Genomic DNA, 13,471 nt, shown 5'->3' with positions numbered 1-13,471 from the left:
AAAAAGAAAAGAAAAAAGAAAGAAAGAAAGAAAAGAAATGGATTCATTGTAATAAGAGAATAAGATAAGAGAATCCAGGTATTTTTTTGATTAAGCCAGTTGTTAGAGATTTGTAAAAATGTAAAACATGCCAATTTTGTCACTGTTTTAGGGGGAAAATATAGCACTTTTTTCACCAAAATGTGTTAGTTATGTTAACACATAATGGTTTATTTTTGTTATTTTAAATTTAAATGGATTAATAAATATTCTTTCAACTTCTCAGGCTGTCTTTTTTTTTTTTTTCACATCAGATGGGTAATCTGCCACCATCATAACAAGGTTTGAGGGAAGCACATCTCACGCACAAGCATGAAAACCCAGTCATCATGCTTATGAACTACAAAAGGATCCCAGTTTTCATTTTGAATATAGTAAATATCAATAGCGATAACCATATAAACAAAAGCTCTTGGAGACGTCAGTCATTTTTCGGAGTATAACGGAGTTCTGAGACTGAAAAAATTTAAGAATCACTTATTTTTTTGCTTGTTTCGTTTTTGAGACAGGTTTTGGCTCCATTGCTCAGGCTGGAGTGCAGTCGTGCAATCTCAGCTCACTGCAACCTCTGCCTCCCAGACTCAAGCCATCCTCCCACTTCAGCCTCCTGAGTTGCTGGGACTACAGGAGGGCAGCACCACATCCAGCCAATTTTTGTATTTTTTAATAGAGACAGGGTTTTGCCTTGCTGCCCAGGCTGGTCTCAAACTCGAGAATTGCTAATTTTAAAATAGCCATCCACAAGGCACAGTGGCTCATGCCTGTAATCCCAGCATTTTGGGGGGCCAAGGTGGGCGGATCACCTGAGGTCAGGAGTTTGAGACTAGCCTGGCCAACATGGTGAAACCCCATCTCTACTAAAAATACAAAAATTAGCCAGACGTGGTGGTGCGTGCCTGTAGTCCCAGCTACCTGGGAGGCTGAGGCTAGAGAATTGCTTGAACCTGGGAGGTTGAGGTTGCAGTGAGCTGAGATCGCGCCACTGAACTCCAGCCTGGGCAACAGAGTGAGAACTCTGTCTCAAAAAAAAAAAAAAGAAAGAAAGAAAGAAAGAAAGAAAGAAAAGAAAACAGCCACCCATTTGTTTTAAATGATTTATCATCTCCATGGACAAACAGCTGGAATAAGAAATCTCTCCTGGCTGGGCACGGTGGCTTATGCCTGTAATCCCAGCACTTTGGGAGGCCGAGGCGGGCGGATCACGAGGTCAGGAGATCGAGACCATCCTGGCTAACACGGTGAAACCCCGTCTCTACTAAAAATACAAAAAATTAGCTGGGCGTGGTGGCAGGCGCCTGTAGTCCCAGCTACTCGGGAGGCTGAGGCAGGAGAATGGCGTGAACCTGGGAGGCAGAGCTTGCAGTGCGCCGAGATCGTGCCACTGCACTCCAGCCTGAGTGACAAAGCGAGACTCAAAAAAAAAAAAAAAAAAAAAAAAAATCTCTCCTAACTTGTAAGTATCTTGAGGGACAAGGAAACCTTACAACTCACAAACACACGTGGTATTTTGGAGCTCTGGAGATGGACTCCATCAGTTCCAAAAAGCCTCCCACAGAAGCTTCCCATCAAAAAGCCCCACCCTGTCCTCATCCCAAGCAATGGCTCAAACGATTTAGTGAAACTCAACATCTTTTCAATCAATGCCACCCTCTCTTCTCACCAGCACATTCTACCTTTGACTTATCAAGCTGAGATTGGTCAGGAGTAGGTCCGCAGGAAGGAAGGATGAAGGGGGCAGATAGGGTCAGACCTGGTGTTCTAAAACACCAGCACATTCAATTCGTTGGGTATTTTGCATGAATTTCCTCTTGAGTTCACAGGCTCCTAACTCAGCAGAATTAAAATGGGATGAAGTAATTAGAGCAGCAGCCTGTGAGGATGTTTTGGGCCTGGCGTGCATAGGGAATGTGGGGCAGGGGGAAAGAAAAGAGACAAGAGAGCCTTAAGGCAGAAGATGAGGAAAGAAATGCACCCCAAGGGTCAACTCCTTGGGAAAGACTCTCCCAGCTTCCCTGGGTCACTGGTCGGCAGCCCTCTCCTTGGTTCTGCTTCCTGAGAACCTACTCCTGGTCTGGCCCTTCACAATCAGGCTCCAACCTCCCTTTCTAGTCCCCTTTTCAGGCACTTCCACCAGATGCCCATCACCTCTACTCACGCTAAACTCATTACCCTAGCCCTTCACTACGGTCCTTTCTGTCTTTTTTTTTTTTTTTACTTGGAGATGGGGTCTCACTCTGTCGCCAGACTGGAGTGCAGTGGCGTGATCTCAGCTCACTGCAGTCTCTGCCTCCTGGGTTCAAGCCATTCTCCTATCTCAGCCTCTGGAGTAGCCAGGACTACAGGCATGTGCCACCACGTCCAGCTAATTTTGTATTTTTAGTAGAGATGAAGTTTTACCATGTTGGCCAGGCTGGTCACGAACTCCTGACCTCAGGCCTCCCAAAGTGCTGGGATTATAGGCGCGAGCCACCGCGCCCAGCCTGCTTACACATTTACCTCTCCTATGAGATGATTGGTTCCCAGCCTCTGGATGTCACGCATGCATTGCATTTTCCTCCCTAAGCAAATCGCCACCTCATGATAAGACTTTCCCCCTTTGGTCCCCAGACTGACTCCTAAATTAGTTTAAACCCACAAGCTTTAAGTTATAAGCAGCGTGATGCAGACTTGTGGGTGTGTCATAGTTTGAGTTTAGGTGCTAATGGTATGTTGAGAGCATGCGTGTGACTATTTCAGGGATATAATTTGAAGGGATTGGTTTGTGGATTATTTGTGCCTGGGCCATGGAAACTCTGAGTACCTGGCTAATTTTGATAAAAGCTGGTGACCCTATTCAGTTACCCTATAAAAGAGCCAGAAGCTCCTCCCTGGGGCAGCCTATTCACATTTCACCAGTTTTTCCTGCCAGGTCCCTCTGTAGAATTGCTGTCCTTCTCCAACGAGATGGGATGAACCCAGATCTCTTGGGCCTGTAGACTCCCGGAACATCAGCCATCTCCTCTGTGATGTTAGGGGGAGCAGCCCTTGTCTAGAAAGGAGATTGCTGAATCCCAAGTCTTTCTCTGTTTATCTCTGTCTCTCTCTCTGTGTCTCTCTTTGTGGCACTAAGATTTATTAGAATGTGCCTTAACATAGGCACTGGGGCTTTTGCCTATGGTGTTCTTGACGTATAAAGCCCAGATGTTCTGCCAGTTCTTCCAGAGCAATGATACCGGGAAGCTGAGAGCCAGATGGACATTGTACACAAGCTCGTCGTCTGTCATCCGGACATGGCCAAGAGCCATGCCAGACAGAGCCCTTTCTTCCTCTGGAACTTGATTGTGGACTTCCCCTTATCAACTTTGGCCACCATGTCTTCACTGTACGTCAGCAGGGAAGGGAACCTGCCTTCCTTATTTAGGCCTAGGCCCAGGATTTGTGGGATCTGCCTGATCACAGACCCTGAGGCCAAAAAGGCATCATACTTGTTAAGCAGCTTCTTGTTCTTGTCAAGTTTCTTCAGCACCTTGATGTCCACGTGGGAGACACCCACAGCCTTGGCCTCATCCCAGTGCTGCTGGTCCCCCAGGACACATGTGGAGAACCTGGGGCGGGGAGTGGACTTCAGATGACAGTGCCCAAGAAGCGTTCATCTTTCTGAGGGTCACAGTTCTTCAAGCGGATCTGTAGCTCCAGTGTTCCCAAAAGTTTCTGGCACTTGCACTGGTTCCTGTCCAGGACTTCCCGCACTGCCTCCTACAGGGTCTCAAGAGGCTGCTGCTCTTGGTGTCTTGCCCAGGGGTAACAAGAAAAGAGCTAATCCTGCCTCTCTTGAGGCCTGGGGCTCTCCCATTTCCTCCCTTCTGAGTCTAAGGAGGTTGGGGAGTGGCATGAGAGCCTGCATTTGTCATGTCTGGTAAATCCATATTCCCTGAATAAGGTCCACTTTATTAGATGAGAAAGGGTCACTCTTAGTCCCACTTTGGTTTTGTTTGTTGTTGTTGTTTTTTTGTTTCGTTTTGTTTGAGACAGTCTTGCTCTATTTCTCAGGCTATTGTGTAGTGGCGCCATCTCGGCTCACTGCCTCTTCCGCCTCCTGGGCTCAAGTGATTCTCCTGCCTCAGCTTCCCAAGTAGCTGGGACTACAGGCATATGCCACCATGCCCAGCTAATTTTTTTGTAGTTTTAGTAGAGATGGGGTTTCACCATTTCACCATGTTGACCAGGCTGGTCTCAAACTCCTGATCTGAAGTAATCCACCTGCCTCGGCCTCCCAAAGTGTTGGGATTACAGCCATGCCCCGCCTTAATCCCACTTTTGAAATAATGAGGAAATGAATCTTTAACCAGTAACACCACTTAACACACACATGCACTTTTTGTGATATGACAAAAGATTGCTTAATTTTCATTTTGGCAAGCAAGGAAATAAACAAATCAGTGATGACTACCATCTACTATGAACATGTTTTGAGGAAAGAATGTACATAAGAATATAACTTCAAACTAAAGAGAAAAGATCTTATATTGAATACATTTAATTTTATGTAAAGACTCACTACACTGTCTCTTGCTTTTTCTCATTTCATCATGATAGTGAAATGGACCAGTGAATACCCTAGCATGGAGTCTGGGAAGAACATAACTAGCCCGTGATCTCCTCTAAGCAGGGAGTGGTATTTGTTCATTTATGTATTCGCAGAACCTAACTCAGACCTAACTCACAGCACTCACTACATCTTTGTGGAATAAAGGAAGAGAAGAACGGAGAAAAGAATTCCTCATTTGAGGACCAGGATAGGAGACAGCTTAAGCCCCACTGGACTTGGGACCCTGGAACAATTGCCTCCACCAAATTCTACTCTGTGACCTCTTTTTTCAGGGGTGGGGGATGGAAGACAGAGTTTCACTCTTGTTGCCCAGGCTGGAGTACAATTGCGTGATCTCGGCTCACTGCAACCACCGCCTTCCGGGTTCAGGCAATTCTCCTGCCTCAGCCTCCCGAGTAGCTGAGATTACAGGCATGCACCACCACGCCCAGCTAATTTTTGTATTTTTAGTAGAAACAGGGTTTCACCATGTTGGCCAGGCTGGTCTCGAACTCCTGACCTCAGGTGATCCACCCACCTCAGCCTCCCAAAGTGCTGGGATTACAGGTGTGAGCCACCTCACCCAGCCCTGTATTGTGGTTTCTATCCCTGTCTCCCCTACAAGACTGTGGTTCTTGAAAGGCAGGTACCATGATTTTTTCCATTCTCACATCTCCAGTGTGTGACACCACTTCTGAATAAATGACTGGAAGGAAAAACACCCAAGGAACTAACTAACGTCCTTTTTTTCTGGGCATTTCAGAATCAGAGGCAACTATGGATTAAGGGACTACAATTAAGTTCTGTGAAAGTTGTCAAAATTAAAATAAAGTCACTAATGTTAAGAAAATCCGGCTCTCTGGTCTCGGCTGCAGAAGCAAGATGACAAAGGGAACGTCATCGTTTGGAAAGCGTCGCAATAAGACGCACACATTGTGCCGCTGCTGTGGCTCTAAGGCCTACCACCTTCAGAAGTCAACCTGTGGCAAATGTAGCTACACTGCCAAGCGCAAGAGAAAGTATAACTGGAGTGCCAAGGCTAAAAGACGAAATACCACCGGAACTGGTCGAATGAGGCACCTAAAAATTGTATACCGCAGATTCAGGCATGGATTCCGTGAAGGAACAACACCTAAACTCAAGAGGGCAGCTGTTGCAGCATCCAGTTCATCTTAAGAATGTCAACGATTAGTCATGCAATAAATGTTCTGGTTTTAAAAAAGAAAAAAAGAAAAAAAAAAAAAAGAAAATCCGGGCAGGGCACAGTGGGTCACGCCTGTAATCCCAGCATTTTGGGAGGCCAAGGCGGGCGGATCATGAGGTCGGGAGATCAAGACCATCCTGGCTAACACGGTGAAACCCCGTCTCTACTAAAAATACAAAAAATTAGCCAGGCATGGTGGCATGCACCTGTAGTCCCAGCTACTCAGGAGGCTGAGGCAGGAGAGTCACTTGAACCCTGGAGGCGGAGGTTGCAGTGAGCTGAGATTGTGCCATTGCACTCCTGCCTAGGCGACAGAGCAAGGCTCCATCTCAAAAAAAAAGAAAAGAAAAGAAAACCCTGACAAACAGAATCAGGGCAGGCCATGAAGAGAGGGTTTTCATGCTTGTATGCTTGGTTAAAAAAAAAAAAAAAATCACAAAAGACTGTAAAACTCACAACCTTGCATGAAGGCCTTCACAACATTACATAAAAAATACTTATGCAAGGACATCTGCCCAGCAACTGCCTGTCCAAGCTCAGACTGGCATCACCCTTGGTATTAATGTTTAAAGCCAAGGATAATTATTTTAAAATAATTATGGAATCTTCTTAATTTTTCCTTTAAAAGCCTTTATCAGGTTGGGCACAGTGGTTCACACCTGTAATCCCAGCACTTTGGGAGGTCAAGGCGTGCAGATTGCTTGAGTTCAGGAGTTTGAAACCAGCCTGGGCAACATGATGAAACCCCATCTCTACATAAAATATAAAAATTAGCCAGGCATGGTGGTACACACCTATAGTCCCAGCTACTCGGGAGGCTGAGGTGGGAGGATTGCTTGAGCCTGGGAGCCAGAGGCTGCAGTGAGCCAAGACCATACCACTGCACTCCAGCCTGGGCAACAGAGCCAGACTGTGTATCCAAAAAAAAGAAAAAAAAAAAAAAAAAGGCCAGGCGCGGTGACTCACACCTGTAATCCCAGCACCTTGGGAGGCCGAGGCAGGTGGATCACCCGAGGTTGGGAGTTTGAGACCAGCCTGACCAGCATGGAGAAACCCCGTCTATACTAAAAATACAAAAAACTAGCTGGCATGGTGGCACATGCCTGTAATCCCAGCTACTCGGGAGGCTGAGGCAGGAGAATCACTTGAACACAGGAGGCAGAGGTTGCAGTGAGCTGAGATCACGCCATTGCACTCCAGCCTGGGTCACAGAGCGAGACTCTGTCTCAAAAAAAAAAAAAAAAAAAAAAGGAAGACTTTGTCTTTTACTCACACAGTTTACTATGGCATGCATATTCATATTCCCATTGCAATGTCCATTCCAAAATAAAGACCTTTTCTTTTAGAAAGCCTCTCTGATCGTTATTTAGGTTTACAGTTCCTTCTCACATAGGGTATAAAAAGTGGTCTGAGACAACTCCACTCCCTGACCAAAACACCAGTGCAGATTTCATAGCCTTTAATGCCTGAGGCAGTGCTGAGGCTGGGCAAGGAAAATTCAAGTGTCCTTTCATCCACAAAGTCACTAACACAAACCCATTCACCCTCGCCTTGAAGCTACTAATGCCAAGAGCACCAACAGAAGCCTTAGTGCTCAGGAAAGAGAAAGAGGGCCTGGGTCGAGGGCATCAAATTCAGGTTTTTGTTGAAACTGAAGTTGTAGCTGGAGAGTAGTCTGGGTGTGTTGATCCCTCCTAAGCCCTCGCCAAATATAGAATGTGGGAAACCATATGATCTTACCCATGAAACTGTCCTTGCCTATGGTCTTTTTCTGCTTGTTCCTAATTGCTATTGTAATTTTAATGAGTCCCCCTTCATCAATTCCACATTCCATATCTTTCAGCTATTATACTAAAAAAGTAGGGTAGGCAGGAAGTTGAGGCTGCAGTGAGCCATGATCATGCTACTGCACTCCAGCCTGGGTGACAGTGCAAGACCCCATCTCTAAAAAGAAAAAAGAAAAAAGAGTGGAATGGGATGTGCTCGTTGACGCATAACTTTTATGTAACTTGGGCATGCCCAGATTCCTCTGACCCAGGCTCCACCTGCCTTCTGACAGATTAGCTCTGAAGGAGTTCAGAAAATGCCACCCCAAAATATGCTGCTTTGGGCCTCAAACTGAGGACACTTGGGAAATAGCAAATACAGGGAGACGCTTTCTCTGAACTTCCCTCATCTGCCTAAGGACAGATTTTCCAAGAGGAACTCCATTGTCATGAGTCCCCTCCCCAGAAATTTCATCAACCAGGGAAGATTAACCAGGAGAGGAGACTAGAGGCCCACTTCATACCCAGACCGTCTCATGATGTCACCTGTTCTTCTGAGGGCCCATTCATCTTTCCCCAAAATCATTTACAATCCCCTAAGTTGCCTATATCTCCCCTCATACCTCCCCCCGCATGAACAGAGCATGTAAACATCTACATCTCACTGGGTTTGGAGGTACTCATTTTTCTTTCATGCAATGCCCCTGTGCACATAATATATTTGTATAATTTTCCTCCTGTTAATCTGTTGTCAGTGTACTTCATAGACTCAATAGTTGAATCTCAAAGGGTAGAGGGAAAGTTTTCCCTCCCTTACAGCTCATTCCAGCAATTTCTAACTGGAAAATCAGGGATACATGTGCCCATCTAACTCCAGACACACTTGCAGGATCACAGAATTTTAACCTTCTCTGGAGCCCTACAGCAAGCTGGAGGTTATCATCCCCCAAGGGCAGGGAAGGAGTTGGGAAAACCAAGGGACAAAGTGCCCAGAGGTTAGGGAAGACCAAGTGGGAGAATGAAAACAAAGACTGCCCTACATTCAGCGGGGAAAATAACCAAAGGGGCCCGGTGAGGTGGCTTAACACCTGTAATCCCAGCACTTTGGAAAGCTGAGGTAGGAGCATCGCTTGAGCCCAGGAGTTAGAGACCAGGCCTGAGCAACATAGCAAGACCTCATTTTTACAAATAATAAAAAAGAATTAGCTGAGTGTGGTGACACGCGCCTGTCATCCCAGCTACTTAGGAGGCTGAGGCAGAATCACCTGAGCCAGGAGGCTGCAGTGAGTTGTGTTCATGCCACTGCACTCCAGCCTGGGTGACAAAGCGAGACTCTGTCTCAAAAAAGAAAAGAAAAGAAAATGACCAAAGGAAGCAGGAAAGAGCCAGAGAAGGAAGATGACAAGAAAAGAGGAGGGAGTGTGTAGAGGTGAACGATCACATGGGTGAAAACAGTGAAGAGGGAAAAGGGCATGAGGAGGGGGCCAATCCGATTAGAAGACACGTTAATTTCCTCAAGAGTCAGAGCAGTCTCATATCTGTTTGTTTTTCTCGAATCCCCTATTTAACCCCCGAAAAATGTTCAATACATACTTCATTGATTCCAGCTTGATTGATTGATTGAGTTTGAGATGGAGTCTCACTCTGTCACCCAGGATGGAGTGCAGTGGCTCGATCTCAGTTCACTGCAACCTCTACCTCCTGGGTTCAAGCAATTCTCCTGCCTCAACCTCCCAGGTAGCTGGGATTACAGGTATGCGCCACCACACCCAGCAAACTTTTGTATTTTTAGTAGAGACAGGGTTTCACCATGTTGGCCAGGCTGGTCTTGAACTCCTGTCCTTGGGTAATCCGCCTGCCTCGGCCTCCCAAAGTGCTGGGATTACAGGCATGACCCATCAGATCTGGTCTCCAGCATTATTTATGAACCATGCTTCCAACAGGAGACTCCAACTCTCTGGTTCATCAGAATCCTGTGCCTGAGACTTCTGACATTCATGGTACCATCTAAATTCTCATTCTATCCCAGGTTCTCAATGTTGCCTTTGAAAGGCAGGACTTTAGGTTGTATAGACCTTGAGTCAGCAAGGTCTACCTCAGGGGAAAACTGCTCCCTGTGCTAGGTCTGTATACCTAAAAGAAGGCTACAGACCTTGGTTAACCCATCAAATTGTGATTTTGCCCATATCTGCCAGCTGTTAGTAAATAAGTTCCTTTGTCTGGATGCAGAAAAGATCCAAAATATCCATATTGAAGATACCTGGTTTCTGGTGCACACTCTGCCTGTCTCCCCTTGCTGGGAGTAAGTCTTCATAAATAACTGTTGTTTTTTTTTTGTTTGTTTGTTTGTTTTGAGAAAGGATCTCACTCTGTTGCCCCAGCTGGAGTGCAGTAGCACAATTACAGCTCACTGCAGCCTCCATCTCCGGGGCTCAAGCAATTCTTCCACCTCAGTTTCCCAAGAAGCTGAGACTACAGGTGCATGCCAACACACCTGGCTAATTTTTTATTTTCTAAAAAATTATTTATTTTCTAAAAAATATAGAGGAGGTCTATCTATATTTAAATATGAATATAAAAATATAAAAAATATATAAATATAAATATAAAAAATATTTTAAAATATAGAGGAGGTCTCTCTATATTTCTCTATGTTGCCCAGGCTGGTCTTGAACTCCTGAGCTCAAGTGATCCTCCCACCTTGGCCTCCCAAAGTGCTGGGATACAGGGCAGAGAACTTCTAATGCATTTCAGCACAGCGGCTGCTTTCCCAGGCTAGATCGCTGAGCCAGCCTCCGTCTCTATCCTCCTCAGCCAGCTATTGCTGGAACTGCCTGTACCCGCTGCTCTCTGCCCTGGCTGCCTCTAAGAGAGTGCTTTAAGGCTGGGTTGCTTCAAGCACTCTCTGCCCTCAATGCTAGCTTCTCAGTGGCTTGGCAAAGGTGCTTCCAACTCTTTTCTTTCTCCCTAGGGTCATCTTGGTAGGAATACCAGCATCTTAATTTCCTCTTTTATAAATCCTTACCTGATTTCCCTTCAGTTTTGCAGTTAAATCTACTGGTAATTGTGAAATAGCTCATGTAAAAAAAAAAAAAATCCTCAGAGCCTAGAAGCCTGGTCCTCAACTTCCAGCCCTCTTTTCTCATGACCAAAATATCCTAGAGCCTTCAAGTGTTCAGTACAGGCCCTGTTGGAACCTCTTTGAGCTCCACTGTTTATCTCTAGAAAAGCACTGAATATAGCAAGAGGCTAGAGGCATGCTGACATCTGCTCATCAGCAGAGCAGAAATGATGGTTTTAATTTCCTTTCTCAATTAATTCATTCCCAGGCTGTTCCCTCCCCACCTTCATAAGCTGGTTCTTATTTCAAAAAGTCAAAGTAATAAAGCTGCTCTCCATTACTCATCCAGTTGCTTCCTCCAGCTGCACATACCCCACATGCTCTTCCTCAACCTCTCCTCATCACCTTCTTTTTCCTCCCTTCTACCTCTCCCTCACCCCTTCTAGAGGGAGTGCAGGAACATTGCTCTTCCTCCAAGTCCTACACTCTTCCTACAACCTTCTGAGCTTATTCTCGCTGGGTTGGTTTTCACGGTGCTGAATACATACCTCTTGATATGCTTTGCATTGATTGATTTCCTCATGCCAATGTTCCAGGCATACTTCTCTCAGAGATGACCCTAAGAAAAAATCTGCCCCAGAGAAACTGAAAAATCCCAAAAGATTGAATGCCTAACAGAGCTGGATTTATTCCCTCATTCCCACAACAGGAATTAAAATCTCAGAGCTGGACTGACCCATAATGCCCAGGCACTGGCCCTAACAGTGGGTCTGGACCAGGAGCCAGGATTTTTGTGGGGACAGCCCTCTGTAGGCACCTGGAGGCACCTGCATGCTGCGTGTTTGGACATGTTTGGGCAGTGAAATATAAAGAAATGGGCCGGGCGCGGTGGCTCACGCCTGTAATCCCAGCATTGTGGGAGGCCAAGGCGGGCGGATCATTTGAGGTGAGGGGTTTTAGACAGCCTGGTCAACATGGTGAAACCCGGTCTTTACCAAAAATACAAAAAAATTAGCTGAGCATGGTGGCGTGCACCTGTAATCTCAGCTACATGGGAGGCTGAGGCTTGAGAATTGCTTGAACCCAGGAAGCAGAGGTTGCATGACCTGAGATCATGCCAGTGCATTCCAGCCTGGGTGACAGAGTGAGAGTCTGATTGAAAAAAGAAAGAAGGAAGGAAGGAAGGAAGGAAGGAAGGAAGGAAGGAAGGAAGGAAGGAAGGAAGGAAGGAAGGAAGGAAGGGGAAAGAAAGAAAAGGAAATGCAACTGAGTGTATAAGGTAAGGCATGGGGCTCTGGACTCAAATCTCAGATTTAAGTTCTGCCCTGACATTTATTACCTACCTGACCCTGGTTAAGTTACTTCTCTACCCCTTAATTGTAAAATAACAGTACTTCCTTGGCTGGCAGGACCAAATGAGAGCATGTATGTAAAGCATTTAATGCAATGTCTGGTGCATGAAGAGCATTCATTAATTGTAAGAAGTTATAATCATAAGTGAATAGACATCACTAAGCCAGAGAAGCTGTTAAAACTCATTGTAGGCCTCTAAATTAAAAAAAAAAAAATACAGCCTTGCTATTTTTTAAAAGTATTGCCTCTAAGAGTTGCTTTAATAAATTGCTAGAAAGGAGTGATTTATAAGTACCATATTGTTGGAATGCAAACAGATACTTCAAAGAGGTAAAAGTAACTTGTTTTCTTGAGGGGGATAAATATTCCCCTTGGGATCTTGTTTACAAACTCAAATATCTTCTAAGCAAATGATGCTAAGAGAAACTCTAGCCCTTACTTAGGGGAAATGATCACAAAAACTGTATTCTGAGCTTTGAGTAAATGAGGTTTCTACCCTGCAGAAAAGGAGCCATTGCCCAAATGAAATACCCTGATTTCAAAAGCATGAGGAAAAATTGTCAATCTTGAGGTTTTCCATTGTATACATGTTTATTCTAATGCTGCGCAATATTGGGTACTGGCCAATCTACTGCACAAAACAGTTTTCAAGTATTCATGTGTAGACTATCTAAGGGCAGCTATCTAACCAATCTTGTATATGATGCTTTTTGTTCTGTCTGCTTATATCTTTACTGTTTCCCAACACACACACATGCACACTCACCCAATTCACATCCACACTCACACAGACACACATATCAACACACATTTACTCACAGGCATGCATAAACTAACACACTAACACACACGTTCCCTCACTTTTTTTTCTCTTCTACACACACATACACACACATACACACACAACCCCACTTTGCCCAGAGCAAGCAGAGCCCAGAACTCTGTCTTCTGGTGGCTACGGATAGATCCATGACCGCTCTGAAAAGCATCTCTTTGTTCCCTTTCTCCCCTCACTGCAATATTTCCTTTTCCTGAATATCACGCAGCAAGGGGCAGGGAGGGGGAAAGGAAGGAAAGGAAACCGTGGTCTCCCCCCAGCCCAGCAGTGCAGGCTGTGCGAAGCAGAAGGCTCCTGCTGCTGGGTGCTGGCATCTCTCCTGCCATTTTTTCTGAAACTTTGGGGTGTTTTTCTCTTCGCAGCACCCACGCTCCCCTCCCTTTCTGCCAAATCTCCTTGTTGTGACACAGCGAGCGGCTGGTGGGTGGGGGGAGGGGAATCAGCTAGGTGGCCTCCCGGCTGAGTTACAGCTCCCCCTCCAGGAGCAGGGAAGGCAGAAATGAGACCACAGACAAATCCTAGAAGCCCCCCTAGTGCTGATCCCCCTACATACCCAGAGCGTCTGTGCACCCCCCGACACCCACCCATACACAGACACACACACACACACCCCAGATGAGCGTGGCAGGCACAGCCACACAGT

The 13,471-nt window shown here is 45.7% G+C and overlaps 1 non-coding gene and 2 pseudogenes across 2 annotated transcripts; 1 reads left to right on the top strand and 2 right to left on the bottom strand.

Annotated features, from left to right (window-relative positions):
* Positions 1-287: 287 nt before the first annotated feature.
* On the bottom strand, positions 288-391 carry LOC112627282. Its single transcript, XR_003120126.1, has one exon. It is a non-coding gene; the product is annotated as a small nucleolar RNA U13 (small nucleolar RNA).
* A 2,752-nt stretch (positions 392-3,143) lies between these two features.
* On the bottom strand, positions 3,144-4,660 carry LOC112627080 (annotated as a pseudogene).
* An 827-nt stretch (positions 4,661-5,487) lies between these two features.
* LOC112625766 lies at positions 5,488-5,828 on the top strand (annotated as a pseudogene). Its single transcript, XR_003119773.1, has one exon. The product of XR_003119773.1 is annotated as a 60S ribosomal protein L37 pseudogene (transcript).
* Positions 5,829-13,471: the final 7,643 nt, after the last annotated feature.

Source organism: Theropithecus gelada, chromosome 6, assembly GCF_003255815.1.
Source record: "Theropithecus gelada isolate Dixy chromosome 6, Tgel_1.0, whole genome shotgun sequence".
In the NCBI taxonomy this organism is placed as follows: Eukaryota; Metazoa; Chordata; class Mammalia; order Primates; family Cercopithecidae; genus Theropithecus; species Theropithecus gelada.
Note: the sequence above shows the minus strand (reverse complement) of the source record. Positions and strands in the feature narration are given on the sequence as shown.